This window comes from Gavialis gangeticus, unplaced genomic scaffold (assembly GCF_001723915.1).
Source record: "Gavialis gangeticus isolate Ggan-Ray unplaced genomic scaffold, GavGan_comp1, whole genome shotgun sequence".
In the NCBI taxonomy this organism is placed as follows: Eukaryota; Metazoa; Chordata; order Crocodylia; family Gavialidae; genus Gavialis; species Gavialis gangeticus.
In genome coordinates this window covers 13055187-13074900 of record NW_017728997.1, presented here as the reverse complement: position 1 = coordinate 13074900, position 19714 = coordinate 13055187, and positions in this window count along the sequence as shown.

Genomic DNA, 19714 nt, shown 5'->3' with positions numbered 1-19714 from the left:
TCTTTAGCTGTTAATCACATCCCTGCATTGCTAAATTTTTTATGAGATCTCCTTCAATTAATTAGAATAAACTATGTAACACTGCAGGAAACAAATTGAAAATTTAATAAAGTAAGTTCACTTCCAATTTCTTTTGAAGAAAGAAGCTAATTATATTTAGTTCTCTAATTATAACTTTAATTAAAATATAATGTAAAATATTCCATAAAGTGGAAACAGTGCTGAGCTATAAAATGGAGCCTTTAAGACAGTTTGCTCTTCAGATAAAAATTCATAATAATTTCAAATGAACATTTTAATATCCCCATTTCGAAAATTTTCATCTTTCCATGGTAATTTTAATTTAGAGCCTTCTTATAATGGCCAATTGTTAGTCTTCTATTTCAAAAATATTGTTTTATATTCCGGGCTACATGCTAGCATCTTTCCTGCCTTGCTTTAGTGTGCTGCCTTCTACAAAGTGTGTTGCAAACCGAGGTCTGTACTTTATTTACAGAAGCAGGTTGCATCTTTCAGAACACAATCTTTATTTGGGGAATAATTTGAGGACAGATTGAAGAGTATAGCCACATAGCAACTGACTTCAGCTGAGCAACAAGGGAAGAGAGTGCCTCTGGCAGAGACACAGGCAGGCACAAGGAAATTTGGATATAGCAATATAAAATGAGAATAGCAATGAACTGACCTTTTGTTGGTGTTTCCAGTGATCATTTATTAGCAAGCCCGTCTGCGAGGTGTAAGATGAATTTGTAGTTACAACCAAATAAAAAAAAATTACAAATTGTTTCTAATGCAGGGCTCTCAAAGGCCCGAGGAATGAGCCAGTAATAAGTTTGTTTTTCAGCTTGTCATATATCTTGAGCCTGCCTGGGCCCTGTTGGAAGTCTGCCTGCATTGAGGTAAGTCCCATTGAAGACACTGGACTTAAGCACATGCTTAAATGCTCTTCTGAATCAGAGGAGTATTAAAGACTTTGCTCTGTTAGGGGCTTGGACCTTACACCTGTTGCTGGTAGGGAGTATCTAATCCATTTATGGACCTCAGATCTTTTCTGCTCCTGTGGGTTCAGTTACCTTCTCTGTGCTGATGACTCACAAACCTTCCTTTCCATTCCTGACCTATCTCCTGCCATTCTGTCCCATCTCTCAGGCCATCTTCCTGCCATGACCTGGACCCCATCCTAACCCAATCAAGGAGGGAGAAGTGTTTATTTCCAGTCTTTCCTTGGACTCTCTCACATGATCTGTTTCCATATCCTGCCACAGCTCCAGTACATTTCTGTGAGTTGATCTTCTTTCGCTGTACAGACATTCTTGGGCAGGTCCTGCTCATCTCTCATTTTCTAGCCTTGTCTGACACATCACCTCCTCCAGGCTGCATGCACTCACCAGCTAAGACCGTTGTTTTTATCCCTCGGGTCACTCCCTTCCCCCCACCCCCCAACCTCTGTAACTTTCTTTTTGCTGTTCTCTTGCGACATTGGATATTCAAGCTTCTGCCCTCACCTTCATAGGACACTACCCCCAACTGCTAATCTGACCTAGCCTTTGGTTGTATCACTCAACCATTCCCTCCAGTCCACCAGTGCTGTCAGCCTCAAGGCCTGGAGTGTCTTCTCCTACAACTGCCTCTTTACTCCCATTTTGCACAGAATACTCACCCTGAATTTATTCCCCATCTTTCACCATCTAAATCTGCCTGGGCCCTGTTGGAAGTCTGCCCGCATTGAGGCAAGACTACAGCCTACATCCAAGTTACCTGCACACAGGTGTGTAAGGTTGTACATATCAACAGCACATGTCATCACCAAATAACTATACTGGAGAGATCATGTCACCTTTGTCCTTAACCCTGTTCTTTCCAGAATTTTGCTGCCTCTATAGCGCGTCGCGTTTGTAATTGAATTGCACATGGTTCCTCCTTGGAAGAATTTACAGTTGAGCTGTGGGAGATACCTAACACAATTATGGTCACTGTGTGATAAGACATCAAGCAGCATTAATATTATTGTTATTTGGGGCAGAGATTTATGTTGTCCCTTAGCAAAAAGTGAATTATACAGACATTTGATCAATATAAGTTGCGCAGACAAATGCACAAGAATGTTCTGCAGTAGGCCACCATAGTTGGCTGCACTGGGCACAACTACACATGCAGATTTACTGCTCAGTAACCAGAATTACTGTACAGTACATGCACACCCATACGGCACAGTAAATACGGCGACTTACGCCAACTTAGGATAAATTCAATGCCTGCATTTGCAGGTATCAGATTTACGCCCGATTAGTTACTGCACAGTCCCCACACAACATTAATGTGCATTAATGTGCCCCAAGCCAGTCCCCACACAGCATTAATGTGCTTTGATGCCTGCACGTGTAGACACCGGCCTATTCCACTTACTATGCAGTAAGTTACTGTGCAGTAAATTTAAGCCGACATAAATGCACATGTAGACAAGCTCACTGAGCTCTACATCAGCTTCTAAAACTTCTTTGTCATTAGTGTTTCTCTACTGGATGCTTCTTTCTTTCTGCCATTTTGTGTTATGGAGAAAACCTCAGGTCTGTTTTATTTGGAGGGCTCTCATCTATATGTGTCACAGTTTAAATTTGATTAACAAGGGTTTTTCATGTTAACTAACAACACTTCCTCCGTTGTCTCCAAGATGAGAAGATGTGTCAAGAGTGAGTCAAGTGTAGTAATCATGGAACAAACCAGTGACCAGAAATAGCATGGTTTGAAAGAAATGCTGGATTGACATATGCTGTTTTCCTACGTTTGTTGAACATTATCACGCATTTCTAAGCACTGTAATCAGAAAGTAGGGAAATATCTGGGAATGTTTGTTTTGTAGAGTTTATATTATGCAGACTGCAGTATAGTAAGACAAAAGGGTCATATTTGCTTGAAATTATCATTTTTTCCTCCTCCTTTTGTTATCCAAGTTACAAAGAAATTGTGTTTTGTACTCCTACACTGACTGACTTGGGTGCAAGAGTTCTGTATTTTTCATAATCAATACATGGCACCATTGCCTACTGTTGAGAGCCTCCATGCTGAAGCACAGAAGATGTGAGTGTGTTCTAGCAGCCTAAGCAGGAGATTTGACTCTAGCTCAAGTTGTAATAGCTCATGGTTTTATCTCTGGAGGTCATTAGGTCAATTCCCAATGTGTTGACCAAAACAGCTGCCATAAACATTATTCTGTCATTGCTGATTCTACAAGTGCTCTCCCTGGATAAAATTTCCTCTGCAGAGAGGACCAGCACAAAAGTTTTGTGTGCATTAAACTCATTTAAGCCCTATCTTGTAGATTTAGGCCTTTCATTAGCTTTCCTGAACAGGAGTGAATTTTACCTCCTGACCAGCGCTGGAGCCTTGATAGGACTATGTTACAGGGCTCACTGGCACAAATCTACACTGCTGTCAGGGGGCCTGATTTGGCTAATAACTTAGTGAAAATCATCAGGAAATCTGCTCAAGTCCTTGGAATCATTCCAGTCTCGAACCAGTTTAAGAGTAGGCTCAATAACAAGACTGTCAGGACCATGGTAATGTAGCCATATATTGCATTCACCCTTTAGTCCACTAGTCACCCTAACACAATTAAATATTCTATGTAATGTGAGTAAGGCTGACAGAATGTGGCCTCTCACTTCAGTTGGTGTTTTATATTTAGTAAGGGCCTCATTACACCTTATGCTGTAAGCTGAACAAATGTTAATCGGCTTAGCGTTGTTCAGCTTAGTGGAGTAGTCACACCTGAAGGCAAAAAATCACCACTGGCTGTCCTTCACATGCACAGCTGAGACTCCCCACTAAACGCTTGGTGAGCAGAGACAGGATTAGGAGCTAGAGGCAGGACTGTCTCACTGCTTGAACTCTGAGGGGCCCGATCCTTTATTTTTCTGGAGCCTGCCCCACCCTGCACCGCCTCAGCCTGGGCTGCCAGCCAGCCAGGTGCCACCTGAGCTCCAAAAAAGTATTGGGCCCCTTAGAGCTCAAGCAGTGCCCAGCCAGCCTGCAACCTGGCTGGCAGCGGTGTGGGTGGGGGGTGAGCTCTGGAGAAAAAACAGGATCTGGACCTCAGGACTGGGACATGTGAACTGGCAGGCCCAGGTGGCTGGAGCAGGATGGAGTTCAGCGGCTGCACTGCAGCAGCCTGAGCTCTGTTCCCACTGACCCTGCATGCTGCTGGGCTGTCCATTTGAAAAGTGTTAACATGCAGCCAGTCCAGGGGTTAAGAGCTCCAGAAGCTGCCAAAATTACCAGGTAACGAGGCCCTAAGAAACACAGTGTTGTAGAAGTAAGCAGCTTTGTGACTTCTGGTTCTTAGACAGCAAAGGTTAATGGGTGAACTTTCTGGCTCTTTTTAAAGCTGTGTTCTAGTGAACACTTTCTAAATTCAGGACCAGGGCTCCAAAAGACCTCAGCCTTTGGCATTGTCCACTGTATCACGTGCTTGAACCAAGATGAGACACAGAATTTGCAGGTATCTGGATGAGCACCTACAGTCGGTTCTTGAACATGAGTTATTTGATAGGCAACTTGAGTCCCTACAGCACCAAAACCTCCAATATAGAAAAGGCCTTGGTCTGGGATTTTCAAATAGGCTTCTGAGAATTAGGCACCCGTTTATTTCATTTCCCAAAGGACCTCAGTTCTTTTGTCATCGCCATTATTATTTCTATAGCAGCTGCATATGAGAAACAACATAGCACACAGGGTCCCTGTTGTGCTGGGTGCTGTACAAACCAAGTGCCCAAAGGCAGTCCCTGCCCCAAGGACTTCCTGTGTCCTAAGCTACTGTCATCTCTACCATGCATCTGCCATGAAACTCAGGGAAAGTCACTTCCCTCCTCTCTGCCTCCATTCCCTCCCTCCCCATCCTTTGTCTACATAGATATTATACTCTTCACAACAGAATATGTCTTGCAGGTGTTTATAGAAAAGGGCACTGATCTCAGCTGGGTTTTCTAGGCACTTTCATAGCTAGGATAACTGTGCCCATAAGATAGCTGACCCCACTGCCATTATCACTCCAGAAAAGAAGACAAGAAATCAACCTTTGTGACATCAAACAACAAAATGCGAATATCTAAAGATTCTCCCCTCCCATTCTTTTTTTCTTTTTTCAAGACCTAAAGGTTCATGTTTTTTTCCCCCAACTGCGTTAAATGAAAACATCTTTACTTGATATTCATCATTCCACAATAGCCGTTTCATCACCTAGACAACATGAATAAAAGATATTATTCTTAGTCATTAGTCACTCCGTCAGGGAAAAGAGAAAAATTGGACGTTTAAGAACATTTTACTTTTCTGTCATTTTAGAGTAAATGACACTCCTAAATGATGGCCAGTCAAACCTACGGAATCTATTAGTAACTTGATAATAAGTGTGAAGGGATGCTGGGACCCAAAGGAGTCTTAAAGTGGCATTTATCAGGCATGTCACATCATTGCTACTGGTAATAAAAGCATTTTTGTTTTATGCTGCAATGTCTATAGAGAATAATATTTTTTGCACTATAGCTAAAAGTGATATTGCTACATTCATCACATTGTTTGATATGAAATAGCCTAAAAGCACTGGAAATTGGCTTTCATTATTTCTTTTGCTCTAATCTACGAGCCTGGTACATTCGTGGGAAAAGTTTTTTTCCCTTAGTTTTCGAACTAACACACATACATACAGAAAGTTTCATTGTCAAAAATCCAGCTATTTGTTTTTACCTGGGTGTTCATGTTTTGCTGTATTGAGAGACAAGAAATTGATGCTTTTGGTCAGCTTCTTGTCACGCTGTCTGCTTTCTCTTCTAAATTTATTCTTTGGTGCCTTTATGCCAGTATTTCAGTCCCCTTTGCAGGCAAAATTCCCATTCACTTCAGTGAGATATTTGTGTGCGTAGACTATCTTGTCTCCCCATCTTATTTTTTTTTAAGGAAATAAGAACAAAAAAGACATGTTATTTGTCTATACCAGTGGCAAATTTACATTTTTTTAACCTACTATTGAACATCCAGTTAATAATTACATTGAGACTAGGACTTAAAAGGTCAAATTTCACTGAGATGTTATTGAAAATCGTTGACAGAACCTCGTGTACACAGATCTCTTATTCCTAAGTGCAGAATTTGCACACACAGTATATGAACAATCTGCCTCCCTCTAATATATATTAGCTTAATTTAATAATATAAAATATATTTATTTATATATCTAATATATAAGTGCATTTTATATATATATACACATACACACACACACATACATACATATATATAAAATGGGCTTATATATTAGATATTTTTTTATATATATATATATAATGCACTTTGATGGTGCACATTCATGCACACACACACGCACGCTATCAAAGCACAAAAATTTAAGCTTTCTCTTGGGCTGCCTTTTTGAGCCCTGAAACAAAGAAGATACATCTACCACCTTTGATTGATGAGCCGGCCAACGGTGGCATTGCACTTTGTGTCCACTCTGCAGCAGCTTTGAATTTGCATGGTAAAGCCTGTGCAATTTCCTTCTGAAATATAGGGCTGGGATAGGCAAGCTGCATCACAGGGGTTCACTTAATCGCAAAAAGACAGCAGAGCACATTCATCATATTGAATTCCTTCCCACTGACATTCATCATTTGCATGTAAAAATGCCATCTGATTTTTCTCCCTCATAAACCTGTTGTGAACTTTCTTTTAGTTTTTTTTCTGGGTTTTCTTAAATAAGTTTCTGTGGCTTTCCAGAATCCCTGTTCTGAAACCTTGCTACCTTTATGGAGGAAAAATAGTGCAGGGTTTTAAGGGCCAATAATATTAAAAGAACTCTTTATAAAGCCTGCTAAACCTGCAAGTATTTATTTTCAAATGACCCCAGCCTGTCCTCATTGTTTGCTCTGCTCTTTGAAGTTAAATCTGTCCCCGGACCATTTTATCAAACTGCAGAAGTTGTCATATTGATTGACTCCAGTGAGATTTGGCATGTCTTATTAGCACGCTTTTCAGTAAACCAACCCCCTCGTTCTTCACAATGTACAGTCAGGCAAGACAGCTTGAATAGCTGCAGCCACCTTTGCGTTTCTAAGAGGCATGATGGTGCCAATATTGTGAGCAGCCCTCTGCTCTTCCTTCACATTAATCTTACTCCCTCTTTATAATGTGCAGACATATCGGTTGACTCTTGCTCTGGTAAGAAAATGAAGCTATGACAACTTAACGCAGGTTTTCAGAAATGTACACGTCCCATCAACAAACAAGAAGACTTTTATTACCTACAGGGGGGAGAATGTGAAAATAATGCAACATTGTAATTGGTGGTCATACGAAAGCCATCTTAATTAACTCAATAATTGGTTCTCTTCCAAATGGCATTTTCTTCCTTTTTTCTAACTTGGGTTATAGTTGCTGGGGCCATACACACAAATATGTTAAGTAATTAAGAGCCAGGTTATGTCCTTATCCTGAACATCTCCTTGCTCTGTGAGCATCTTCTGGAGGTCAAGGGCAAGGGGACTGTACAATGCAAGTTAAGGGGTTCAGAGTCTGGCATTACAGAAATTAAGCTCATTTCCAAGTTAATGAACCCTAAGAATCACTACTCGGCCTTTCTAGCAAATACTGCACAGAAGGATCCTGTATAATTACCTGAAATAATCCTGAATGGCAGTTGTAGCTTTCCTTATCAGTGCTTATCCCTGCCTCACCTTTGCCTGCCCAGAAATACCTTCTCCAACTTTTCCCCTCCTTCCCTTCCTTTCAGCTGGGCAGGGGTGAACGGGAAAGTACGATCGTAGCATGGCCACGTTGCAACTGGGATGCTGCTCGTTGAATCATTTCCTCCTTCTCAGCTGTTCTTGTACTCTTCACTTCTGTAATGTTTCCCTTCTTTCCCATCTTCTTTGCTTCCTTTCCCTGAAGAGATGATGTGTACCGTAGTGGATGTAGCTGAAATATTTATGTTGCAGTACTGATCTTTCCTTGCCAATAAGAATGAAGCAGAGGAAATTTAAGGTGACGATTAGCAAGAACTTTCTGACTGTGGAGTGGTTAAGCATTGAAACAGGCTATCTAGAGAGGGTGGGGAACCTTTGTTCCTGGAAACTTTCACCAACAGGTTGGACAGACACTTGACTGGGATGGTTTCATCAGGGATGATGCTGCCTTAAGCCAGAGACTGGATTCAGTGACTTTGTGAGGTGCCTTCCAGCTGCACTTCCCTATGATCCAGACAGAAAAGAAATTAACTGCAGAAAATATTCTAATAGTCCCAAGGTGTCAACAGACTTCTCCTCCAGAAAAGTACATACGATGGATCCAGGGGACGTGATGTCGCTGACCTGAACTCCATTGCCTTTTTTCTTTAATTTACTTATGGTTTAAAAATGTTTGTTATAAGAAAGTGTAGGAACTACAACAGGTTGAGGAAGGGTTTGGGAACCAAGTAGCCTTGCAATCAAATATATTTCCATCCCTGTGACCTATTTTTAGCTGCTCACAGTCTTGTGCTATATGACTCCTCCAGGGTTGGGGCTGTGGGTTTTTTTTTCACTGTGACTCCAAAGCATATTTCTCTGCTCTTCCCTTCAGGCCAGAATTTCTTTCCTGTTCCTCACAAGGGCCCGTCTCCCTCTCTTTACTTGTTTTAGCATGCTGCACGTTGACCCACTTTTGCTTTGCAGATATTTGTATGCAAAGCTGGAGATGTTTTCAGAAGAATCTGAAAATGTATTCCACAAGAAAATGCTGCCACTACTGCCAGCAACAGCAGCTCTTCTGTGCGAGTGCTGTGAAATTTCACCAGAAGCAAAGCACAGATTTGTTTCAGCGAGACAGCTTGCCATATTTTTTAGCAGAGCCACTTCGCAGCCTCTGAAATATCTGTTTTTTCAGTACCGCCTGCCTGGATCCACACTGCAGTTTCGGATGGGTGGCCCACACACCTTGGTGCATGGCCTCAGCTTTTTCAGGACAGCAGTATCCCTTGGGTTACAGGTTACCTTTGCCCTATGGTCTCCCTCCTAGCATACAAGGAAGTCCAAGAGCTTGGGAAAGCAGGATGAGCAGCTGATAGATGATTTACTAGTTTAATCCAGGCCCATATTTACTGGCCTGTTTTCAAGGTGAACTGGGCCTGGACTTCCAACCCTGTCTTATGCTATCCAAACTACGCAGCTACTTCTGCAGACATCAAGCCTGGATCCCAAAGGTATTTAGATGCCAAAGTCCTCTTTAAGTGCCTAATTCTCATTAATTTCAGTGCAAGTTAAAGACTGGGACCTGCCTACAGACCCATCCCAAATTCACCTTGCTGCGTGCAGCATGTTTTTTGCCACTGAATGGGCAGAATCCTCTTTTTTTTTTATATTCTACTCAAACAGTCTTCTAAAGTGCTCCAGAGTAGTGTGTGCAGGTGACTCAGCAACAATAAAATAGTTCAGCCCAGGCGCTAACAATTAATAGATATTGTGATTGTGATTGCTATTTTAGAGAGAACAGTATGGGACCTGGAATAGAGGGCAAAATGAAAAAGAAATCCTACTACCTGAAAAGCATAATACTTTCCACATGTCCATCATCTTAGCCTCCTCCTTGGTAAAAATAAAAGTCAACGCCTGTGGCTCAGATTGCTAATGTATTGAAGAAATGAAGGCCCCAAGAAATGATTCTCCTGTTGTTGATCTTGGGTCATCTTTAAAGTAATCTAAAATTTAAAAATACATATTCATAACAAAAGTGAGCGGAGAGGAAGCAACAGTTAGAAGCAGACCTTCAAGGTAAATCTTAATAACTCAGGAAATATTGGCCAAAGAGTTCTTTAATGTAAACGTTTCTGCTCCATTTCACTGCTAATCCCAACAAAAACTGTTTTTATCTAGACTTTGGCTTTCAAGCTCTGTGTCCTTTTTTTGCTTTTAAGGGACTTGGGCATGTACAACAATTTATGCTAACAGGACTTTATAGAATCCTTAAATGCCTATGGGGTTATTTTAATATTTTGTAAATATCCCAGATTGGGACATTGCAACTAAGCTTTTTAATGGAGACCAACAAATTTGACCTGGATTTTTAACCCAGGGCCCACTGAGTCCTAAAGTTAAGGTGCAGGATTTTGGAGAGTCAGGTTAGCAAGTGTGAAAGCCTCAGGTAGCTGACAGGTGCGGCTGTAATTGTGCCAGCCAGCTGTGGAGCACAGCTGTGCCTAAGCTGGCTAACAGAGAGCAGGAAAGAGAAGGGGGTAGGGGAGGAAGGGAACCGTGAAGAACAGAGAAAAGAAACCAGAAGACAAGAGCTTGCCCTGCAAAAAGAGCAAGTGCAGTAAAATGGCAGTGTTGTAGCCCTTTGCTCTGCAGGACAGCGAAGCAGTGCCTCAGGGCTACTGGATTAATGATACAGGCATTCACTTTAATTTCTTGGCTTCATCAGCATTCCTGCAAGTGCTCTGGCCTTAAGTATACAGTGTTTATGGAAAAAGAGAAAAGAAATCCAGAGATCAGCCAAGAAGGCTCATGTGGTAATAATGCAAGGGAAGGAAGTATGAGTAGCGGAAGCTCCTGAAAGGTAAAAACTGGGTGAACCTACAAGGTTCATTTGGTGTGATCAGTAAGTTGTCTGAAAGACAGTAGGCCTGTCTTCCTTCCTACACCGATGTCATGTAACACAGATTTTTACTCTTCAGTGAATTCTTGAGCAGAGCCTAACTTCACTGGATTGAAGCTGTCCAACCACCAGACTTTGCTACAGCTTTTAACAGTTTATATTCTTTGCCACCAAAACAATATTCTGTATGGCATTTGGGCTCCTGCTGAAGGGATAGGGAAGCATGCAGGTGGGAGAGTAATTAAGCAGATCCGATAGATTAATAGATTTTAAAGCCCAAAGAACCTTAAGATTTCAAAGACCAAAGATTCTAGTCTGACCTGACCAGTATCCCATACTGACTACTAAAAATTACCTTGGGCACTATACCACAAATCAAATCAGCATCTTTGGAGATTTCTGTCCAAAGAAAACACTCATAGACTCACGTTGCAGTATTTGTTAGCTAACCTTGCAAAGAGAGATGCAAGAATGCATTGGCTTCAATTAGTGATAAATGAGCATTAAAGTATCTGCCACCCATGTTTATGGGCAAAGAATCAAAATGTTCGCATCCCTACCAGCTTGCTGCAGTTTCACATTAGTCATAGCACCTGCATATTGGCACTTCTGGGGCATTGTTATATCCCAAACAAATTGGCATTTCCATCTTCCAGAAGGGGCACGTGAAGCAGTGACATAAAAATAAAAAGTGATACCCGAGTGGGTAGGTAGTAATAGCACCAGTCTCTGATTTTCCAGCCTGACTGACAAACAAGGTATCCCTTTGCTTAGAGCTGCCTACATCTCTGCAGGTGCATCCCTCACCTCTTTTGTGTTTGTGCATATTGGATGTGCAAATGCACTTCCTAGTCAAAGCTGATGAAGGTGGGAAGAAGAGGAGAAGACAGGAAAGTAAATTTGCAGGAAAGGAACTGAAAACTTCACTTCTTTGGACAGCTGAATTGCAGCGGCAGGTAAGATTTGATGGAAGATTCATGCAAAGATCAGACAAGAAAGCAATGCATTCTGACAGCTCTCACAGATCTGAGGCTACAGCAAGAAGACTCTTAAAAAGTAAAGTGAAGTTCTACAAGAGCAGCATCCTCATCGGTTGTGCGTCGAACAGAGGGAGCAGCTAAGCCAGAGTGAAGAATGGAAATGCAGTGCTTTGGCATTAGGTTCATGAAAGAGGTGGAAAGGAGGGGAGAGCTACTAAACAGAGAATTTGCAGAATTACCAACCAGCCATTGAAGCAAACACTGTATGGCAAAGAATTATTCTTCCATAATTCACAGACTGAGTAGTCAAGTTGTCAATGATTTCTCTCAGGGACAGCAAAGAAGGGAAAGACAGAGTATGACATGGTTGGAGTAGTAGGACTGAATACTGAAATGGTGGGCAACATGTGAATGGAATTTGAATGGCGTGCATGAATGTGTCACGCAGAAATTATGTTGCTTCCTGGTTCTTGGCGCACAAAAGAATTTAAATCTAAATGTAAAGAGAGAAAGCTGAGCTCAGCCGGTACCATAAAGAAGAAACTGCTTGTGCATATCTAATGGCTGCAGTGGGAAGACATACTGTCATGCCTGTTCTGGAACTAGCAAATTGGAAGGTAGATATACAGCATCATGAGCAAATGCTATTCCCACTACTGTCCTGGTACCAAAATGAGGTATGACCCAGCGTAGTTTTTTGGGTAATAGATCTGTGTTGTAGACAGAAGGCTTCTGAAATGCTTAGATTTAAAAAGCTTTCTGTTTCTCATTTCCATTTACTAATATCCGTTAAGTAATGATGAGTGGTCCAATACACCTAGTCTCAGGGGATTCGACCTCAGTGAAGTGGACTGTACTCATAGCTAAAAGCGTGCCATGTTTTTGTGTGTCCTTAGTACATTTGTTGGTATGAAGGAAAAGCTGCATGGGTGTAAGTATCCTCAGGCCCTACTGAGGAGTGTGGAGACAGGGATTCTCACTATGGCACCCCGAGGAGAGAAGGTGGCTATATCAGAGTTAGCTGAATTTCTTGGCACTGAGGGCTTTTCATACCTGTAATGTTACTAACACTCCTATGTGCCCAGCAGGTAACTCTTTGCACAGCCCATTTAAATAATATTGGGGCAAACACTACCTTCAGTTGCAAGCATGCACACAGGACCAGAAAGCAAAATTTGTCCTACTATAGTGGAGTTTTTTGCCTTTCTCTGCAGCCTGCGGTGTGGATCACCAGAGAGGCATCATACATGAATATTGTGTGTAATCATTTTTCTCGCCTATTCAGTTTTCTCTCAGGACGGTAGCATGGCTTGAGTCTCTCTTGTTTTCTGTATATGATATGTAAGTTAAGTATCCTAAAGCCTGAAATGCTTCAGTCTGACCTAAGTTTTTGGGCTCGGTAACCGTTTGCAATGAACAGGTCAGATGTAATGATCTTATATATCCTTTTCACCTAAATGATTGCAGCGTATGCAATGGCTTCTAACAAATACTGGACATAAATATAATGCTGCCAGTTTCCCTGTCACTGAGTTCCTTCTAGGTTATGTCCCTTGGCTGTACATTATCCAGGGCATACTCTAGCACCATTACCATCTGCGTTTGTCTCTATCAAACCTTTTAGTCAGGTCTCTCGGCTTTCCCAGTTCATCTTTATTTTTGCCCTTTTTGTTCTGTGAACAATGATGTTAAGTGTAGGCCACTGACTCACTGCTTGCTCTCAGGCAGTGCTCACTCTCAGGCATGCTATTTGCAAGGATTTGTCAAGAATCAAATGAAAAACTAAAAGTGGATCACTACCCATGTTATAGAAAGATACAGTATGCTCAGGAAAAGAGAGATAGAAAGGCGTGAGCATATCCTACACGATTCTGCCCAGGATAATGCACCCTAGAGCCATCTGAATCATTCTGCACCTTTTCTAGACAGTGCTTATTAAAATAGGATATTTTACAATGCAAAGAATGAAGGAACAATTGGGTGGCATACACATCCCTATATATGCTTTGCAAATACTGAGGTATTGTTCCACCTGTGACTGTGTGGGGTGTCTCTTTTCCCATGGGGATAGTGGGGGCTATGCTGAGCACCTGCTATTCTCCCCCCTCCCCCCCCAACTTCAGGGTTTGGCCCACATCCTGTTAATCTTTCTCTGTTGGATAGGGAGTGACACCCCCTCCCCGCAGGAGGAAATGCACATCTCAGACGGGATGGTTTAACAAGGCCAGGCTATTTGATTTGAAGAAGGCGATGATCCTGTATTAAGACATTCACTATACTGCAGGGTTGATAGGTTGGCTTGAAGCTGATCTAAAATAAAGCAGTGTCAATTTGCTGGGCTTGTGTGGGCCGGTCTCAGTTTTGCCCTATGCCGTGTACACAGTCCTCTGGGTTTTGCTGGGAATTTTGAACCCTAAAAGTCAAAACGAAACTCAGCTAAAAGCCACTGAGTTTTGCTTTGGTTTCCACCCACAGCTGTAAAATTGCCCCTGGTTTGTTGGAAACTCATCTTACTAGGAGGTCTGTGAACCACAACAAACCTTTTGACAATCCTGGTACAAGTTCCAGATGGCATGATGCAGGGGTGTTGGCTGTAGCAGTGTTGGTCTAAGGACATAGGCAGGCAAGGTTCTTTGGGTAAATGTGATTTTTCTAGTTAGACCAACCAAATAGTTGGGAAAAAGTTCTTTGGAAGCTTTCAGGTAGAAACACCCTTCTTCAAGCAGAGTCTCCCAATGCCTGAAGAAGGGTTTTTGATCCTGAAAGCTTGCACAGAACTTTTTTCCAACTATTTTGGTTGGTCTAATAAAAGATATCACATCTACCCAAAGATGTCATGATGAGTGTTTTCTGTAGCTCTAGCTGACATATCTTCAGTGATGAACCCTGAAATCTTTCCAAAGCTGAGGAAAATACATCTCATTTTCTCTATGTCCAATTGCTACCAGATTGTCCCGTGGGTTCTGGAACCATTACCATGCAGTGTTTTTGTTGGATAACTCAAACTTCTCCCTCAGCAGAATATAATTGCTTCAGCAGTGAGCATTATATAAAAGCAATCCCAGAGAATGCTTCCAATCACTGTAAGTTTGTGAACCGTATCTATCTGAAATGTATCTTTATGAACAACAGAGATTGTGAAGGAGACCAATAGTCCTTCCCCTGGTATTGAAAAGCAGATAGCACAGTCTTGATTGATGTGGAGTAGTGAAAAACACGCGACTCCTTTAATCAGCATTTATTTTTGGCCGTGACTCGGTCTCCTTTGTAGTTTAATCTGATGCGGTGATGGTGTATCTGTGCTCTCTTATTGCATTTCCAAACAGGAGGCTTTATCTTGTTTACTTACTCTGCCTAATATCTCCTTGTTGTGTGTTTCTTATTATCATAATAATTAATATTTTGAATGGTTTAGAAACTGGAAGATACTGCAGTTATCTAACTCACCCAGGTCCCACCCTCAACTGATTAAAGAACAGTGCGGCTATCTTGTAGGCGGGTTGGTTTTATATGTGAAACTCTCTCTTTCATGATCTTCGGCATCAGTCAGCTCAACCATGTGATGGTGTTTATACTTGTAAAGAATGTCTTTGCTACAAAAACAGAGACATAGGTCATGTCCATCCTGCACAGGCCATGAAGGAAGTAGTAGTGTGCCCCCACACACAACATCCCAAGATGTAATATAGGCACCAGCAGTGTGCCATAAGACATCTCTTTTGGGCATGCTTCTTGGCACAGGCCCAGCCCTGCACTTAAGGCAGTTATGTTACATCCTTACATGGAGTGGGTACAACTTGCTCTTTTGTGGCACTTCCCTGTGTGCTCTTCCCAGTGGCCTTCCTTTTGTGGCTACTTCACCCACTTTGCTACTGGTGCAGATGAGCCTGCTGGAGGAGCACGTGCTCAATGTTGCGTCTGCAGTTCACTCTGCAGGAGCAGAAGGTTACACTTGCAGTCAGGGAGGTTGGGCATCAGCCTGTCTGAAGACATGTGTTTCCAAATATATAACATATAAAAGATCTCTTTCATGTCCCAGATTATTGTCAGCTCCTTTGCAAAGCATTTTATCTCTCTGGATACTGAGAGAGTCGACACAGGTTTTCTGGCTTCAGTGACCATCACTGGCAGTGACTTTGTAACATTGAGAGATGGCCTAATTCTACTCTGCCCATTGTCCATTAAAACAGGATGCTATTTTAATCTCTTGTCACATTGAGATGACAACAAGGATAAAATGTTACAGGAAGAAAGAAGGCTGGGGACCTAGGTCATGGAAACATAGATTGCAGGGATTTTATGTTTAACTGATTTGCTCTAACTCATTAAGCTTGGCTTATTAGGCTTTTAAAAAGGGCATACAGCTGCTGAGATTTAGGGTTCTAGCTATGAAGAGATAACAGGCCTTTGGAAATGCAGTTTGGAATAGAACTAAGAATGGGATTATTTATTACATAAAATGTATAATCTTGTGTACAGATGAGTATCCATTCTTTTCGTTGCATTTTTGTGAACGCCTTCAGTGTTTGTAGTGACTGCAATGTCACCATCTGTTCAAGAAGAAACAGAATAAAGCAGCAACTCGGATGTGTCAGGGACGCGAAAACCCAGTAATGTTCCAAAAATTCATATTACGTGTCATTTACTGCACATCGCCACTGGCTGGTATTTACACTCTGTTTTCGAGCCCGACCAGAACACAAGTAATTGTGATCTAAATTCAGGGACTGAATACAGAGAGAGGGGAAATCCTGGCTCGAAAGGAAGTCTTGCCATTGACTTCCATGATGTCACATTTCCCACTATGCTTCAGGGGCTATATTTTCAAAAGCACATGCTGAAACATGAATACTTGCTCAAGGCCTGATTTTTCTAAAGCTCTGGGTCAGAATATAGGCATTACTGTATCAGATCAGAGCTGTGATCCACTTAGTCCAATATTTTATTTCTATCTCAGTACCAGATGCTTCAGAGGACGGTAGAAGAAACTCTGCAGTAGATGGCTAGTCTATCATAACCCTCCTTTAGGCACCAGTGGCATGGGACAAAAGATCAAACAGAGGATGGGGACTTAACTGTGGAATAGCTTATATATAGTACCTGTCTATCTGCAATTACCCATGGTAAGTAAAAGCTAAACCATGGCAATTTAATCTTGTTGCATTATTTCACTTATCATGAGGGTAATTGCAGGAGTATGAACAATTATTGCATATCAGCTGTCCCACGGTAATCCCTTGTCCCCCTGTTATCTCACTTGAGAATGATCATTTGTCCATTTTCTGAGTTACTCCAAGGATGGGTGTCAGTATTCTGGCATGTGCAATTTTCAGTTCCAAGGTTTGTCTACATAAAAGTTTGGGTACATTACTGTGAATGCCACTGTGGTTTATGATTCTCACCCCCAGTATGCAGCCACTGAAATAAGATGTATGCATGTGTGTGTTGTCTGTTTATCAAATACATGTGATGTGTAGTAAAATAGATTCCTATCTAAACCTTAATTGTGAAATCAACTTCTTAACAGGAAGTAAAGGCAAAAATTGTCACACCCATCACACGCATGATATTGACCATTTGTTCTTTCATAGCAAAATGCTCTTATCTCTGCAGAATCATCAATAAGTAAAACTAATGAGGTTTCCTATTTGGAAAAGAAAAGAGTACGTTTTTTAAACAAAAGCAGTTTTTCTTGCATCACAGAGAAGAAATTTGCCTATTGCATGGCAAAGAATCATTGCATAAATCCCCTCTCTGTTGCCAAAGAGTATCGTAATGTTACATTTCAAATCACAGGCAAAATGGAACAGTTTGAACCTAATATTTGTGTCAGCTGAATGCTCCAGTCTCTTTTCAGTGTGTGTCCCAAGAGAAACTCATCACGGTTCCACAACAGCCATGACTCTAAGACCTTGGTAGACTGGGAAAGATCGTGGCTGAAATGCAAAATCCATCCCCATGTTTGAGTTAAGACATTTCATAGACAGTTCTGCATGGTTATAGGAAACAGCTGCTCTATGAATGTTCAAAAATAGATTGTAGAAGGGAAAATAAATGTCAGTATTTGACTGAGGAATTTTCATATTCTACATCTGGATAGAGTAAAAGCCAAATGGCCGGCTCTAGTGACAGAAGGGTCTTCAGAAGAGGACATTGTATGGGTTGCCTTGCTCTCTGAACAAACAACAGGGTTTTTAAATCTATTGAAACAACTCAGCACTGGACAGGAATTCAACTAAATTTCCAATATACTGACCAACCATGTATCCAGAACATACAATAAAATTACTCAACTTCACTCCAATTTCTCCCTATATTGAACTTTATAAATACAAACAAGTATACTATTTCTGCAGGCAATGAAGCAAATTTGTAACAACTATCTACTTGTGAGAAAGAACCCATGTACGAAGAAACTAAACAGAGGATCTTAAAACACATCCTCACTGTCAAGGCCCCTGGGGCTCGAAGCAGGTCTTCCAGGCTTGTGGGCAGAGGTTTGGGTTTCCGTGCCGTGAAGTAGTTTCTGCCCAGCCTGTGCCCTCCCATGGGATTCCCAGTGGGGGAACCAAGGAAACAAATGACCAGGGGGATTACAAGGCTCTGATGGGAGAGCTATAAAACCCTCCCACTTCATGCAAGGCTTTGTCCCTGCAACGCTACTTCTAACATCCTGTCTGACTTCGGTACTCCTGCTTCTGTTCTGGACCTCCTGGCTCTGAACCCTTGCCTTGCTCTTGTCTCATCTCTGCCTTGGATCAACCTGCTTTGCCTGGGCTCTGCTCCTGTCTCGCCTCCCTTAAGTACTTGTGTGTGAGCTCCTGACCTCAACCACAAACTCTCTTGATCCCCCTGGCATGACAGTCGGATGCAGTCTGACTTGGTACTGTGACCCTCAGCTTGGTTTCTGGATCTATAGTATTGTAGACCCTTGTTTCTGAGCCCTGACCCCTGATGTCTGGATCATATCTGTGACACTCATTTTGTGTGCTATGCAGATTCAGCCACTGGCTTATGTAGACACTCGAACTGCTCTCTGGGATCAGACATCATTTAGAGAAGTTATCCAATTGTAGGGGAATTTTGGCAACACTGATTTTTTTCCAAAATATGGGTGGCAGCTTGTTCCATGTGGAGGACAGGGCTAGTGTATTGCTTGGGAGAAAGGCAGAGTTGGATCTGAAGACTCTGCTTGTTTTGGAGAGTAAAAATGCTCCTGAGATATTACATGATGTTGGAATCCATCAGTGAAGGGATTTCTGTATCAAATAGTAGTGATGTGCCTAGCCCACTACAAGTCTTTTTGATTTTACCATATTTAAGATCAGCCTGAAATATGAAACAAAACTGTATGCTTCAATAGAATGCATTAAGGGATTGAAGCGTCTAGACTGATATAAAGAGGCATCTATATAAATGATGGCTTGAGATGACAATCTTTATAATTTCCAAGGTTGATTTTATGTGTATTATGCAGCCAAGAACAAAATGGACAGAAGGAAATGGACAGAAGATACTTGAAGTGTACATGAGAGAACTAAAATCAAATGGCGAAAGAATCATCCAAAGTGAAAAACCAGTAAGGCTACAAACAGGGCCTACCTGTCTACTCTGTCAAAATCCTTTCTCACACTTGGTGATGTATACAACAGTGAGATGCCTCGCTTTCTACAAGAGTCAAAGAATATGAAGAAATGGGCAAGTTTTCCAAGAGTTTGAGAGTTGTATTGCATTTTATTGGGTTTCTAAGCTGTAAGGTTATTCTGTGCATTAAGTCAGCTCCCCTGTCTCCAGTGATGATCAATACTGGATGACCGAAGGGAATGGGGTGAGAAGGAGGGAATCATAATATAGCAAGCCAATTGATCCCTGTTGCACGAAGGGGAAAATATATTCCTGACCCCTTCAGGCTGATTGGGTTATGCCTTGAAGCATGAGATTTAATTAAGCAAATGCTAACATACATAACAACTGTACAAATGTGATTAATCATTGTAAATAATGCAGGTCTTTTAAAAGAACAGTTACCATATCTGAGTATCCAAGGACTAAAATAGCTTATAACCAGATGATGTAGCATTCATTTCTATAAGGGAAGTGATACTTTCTCATATCGC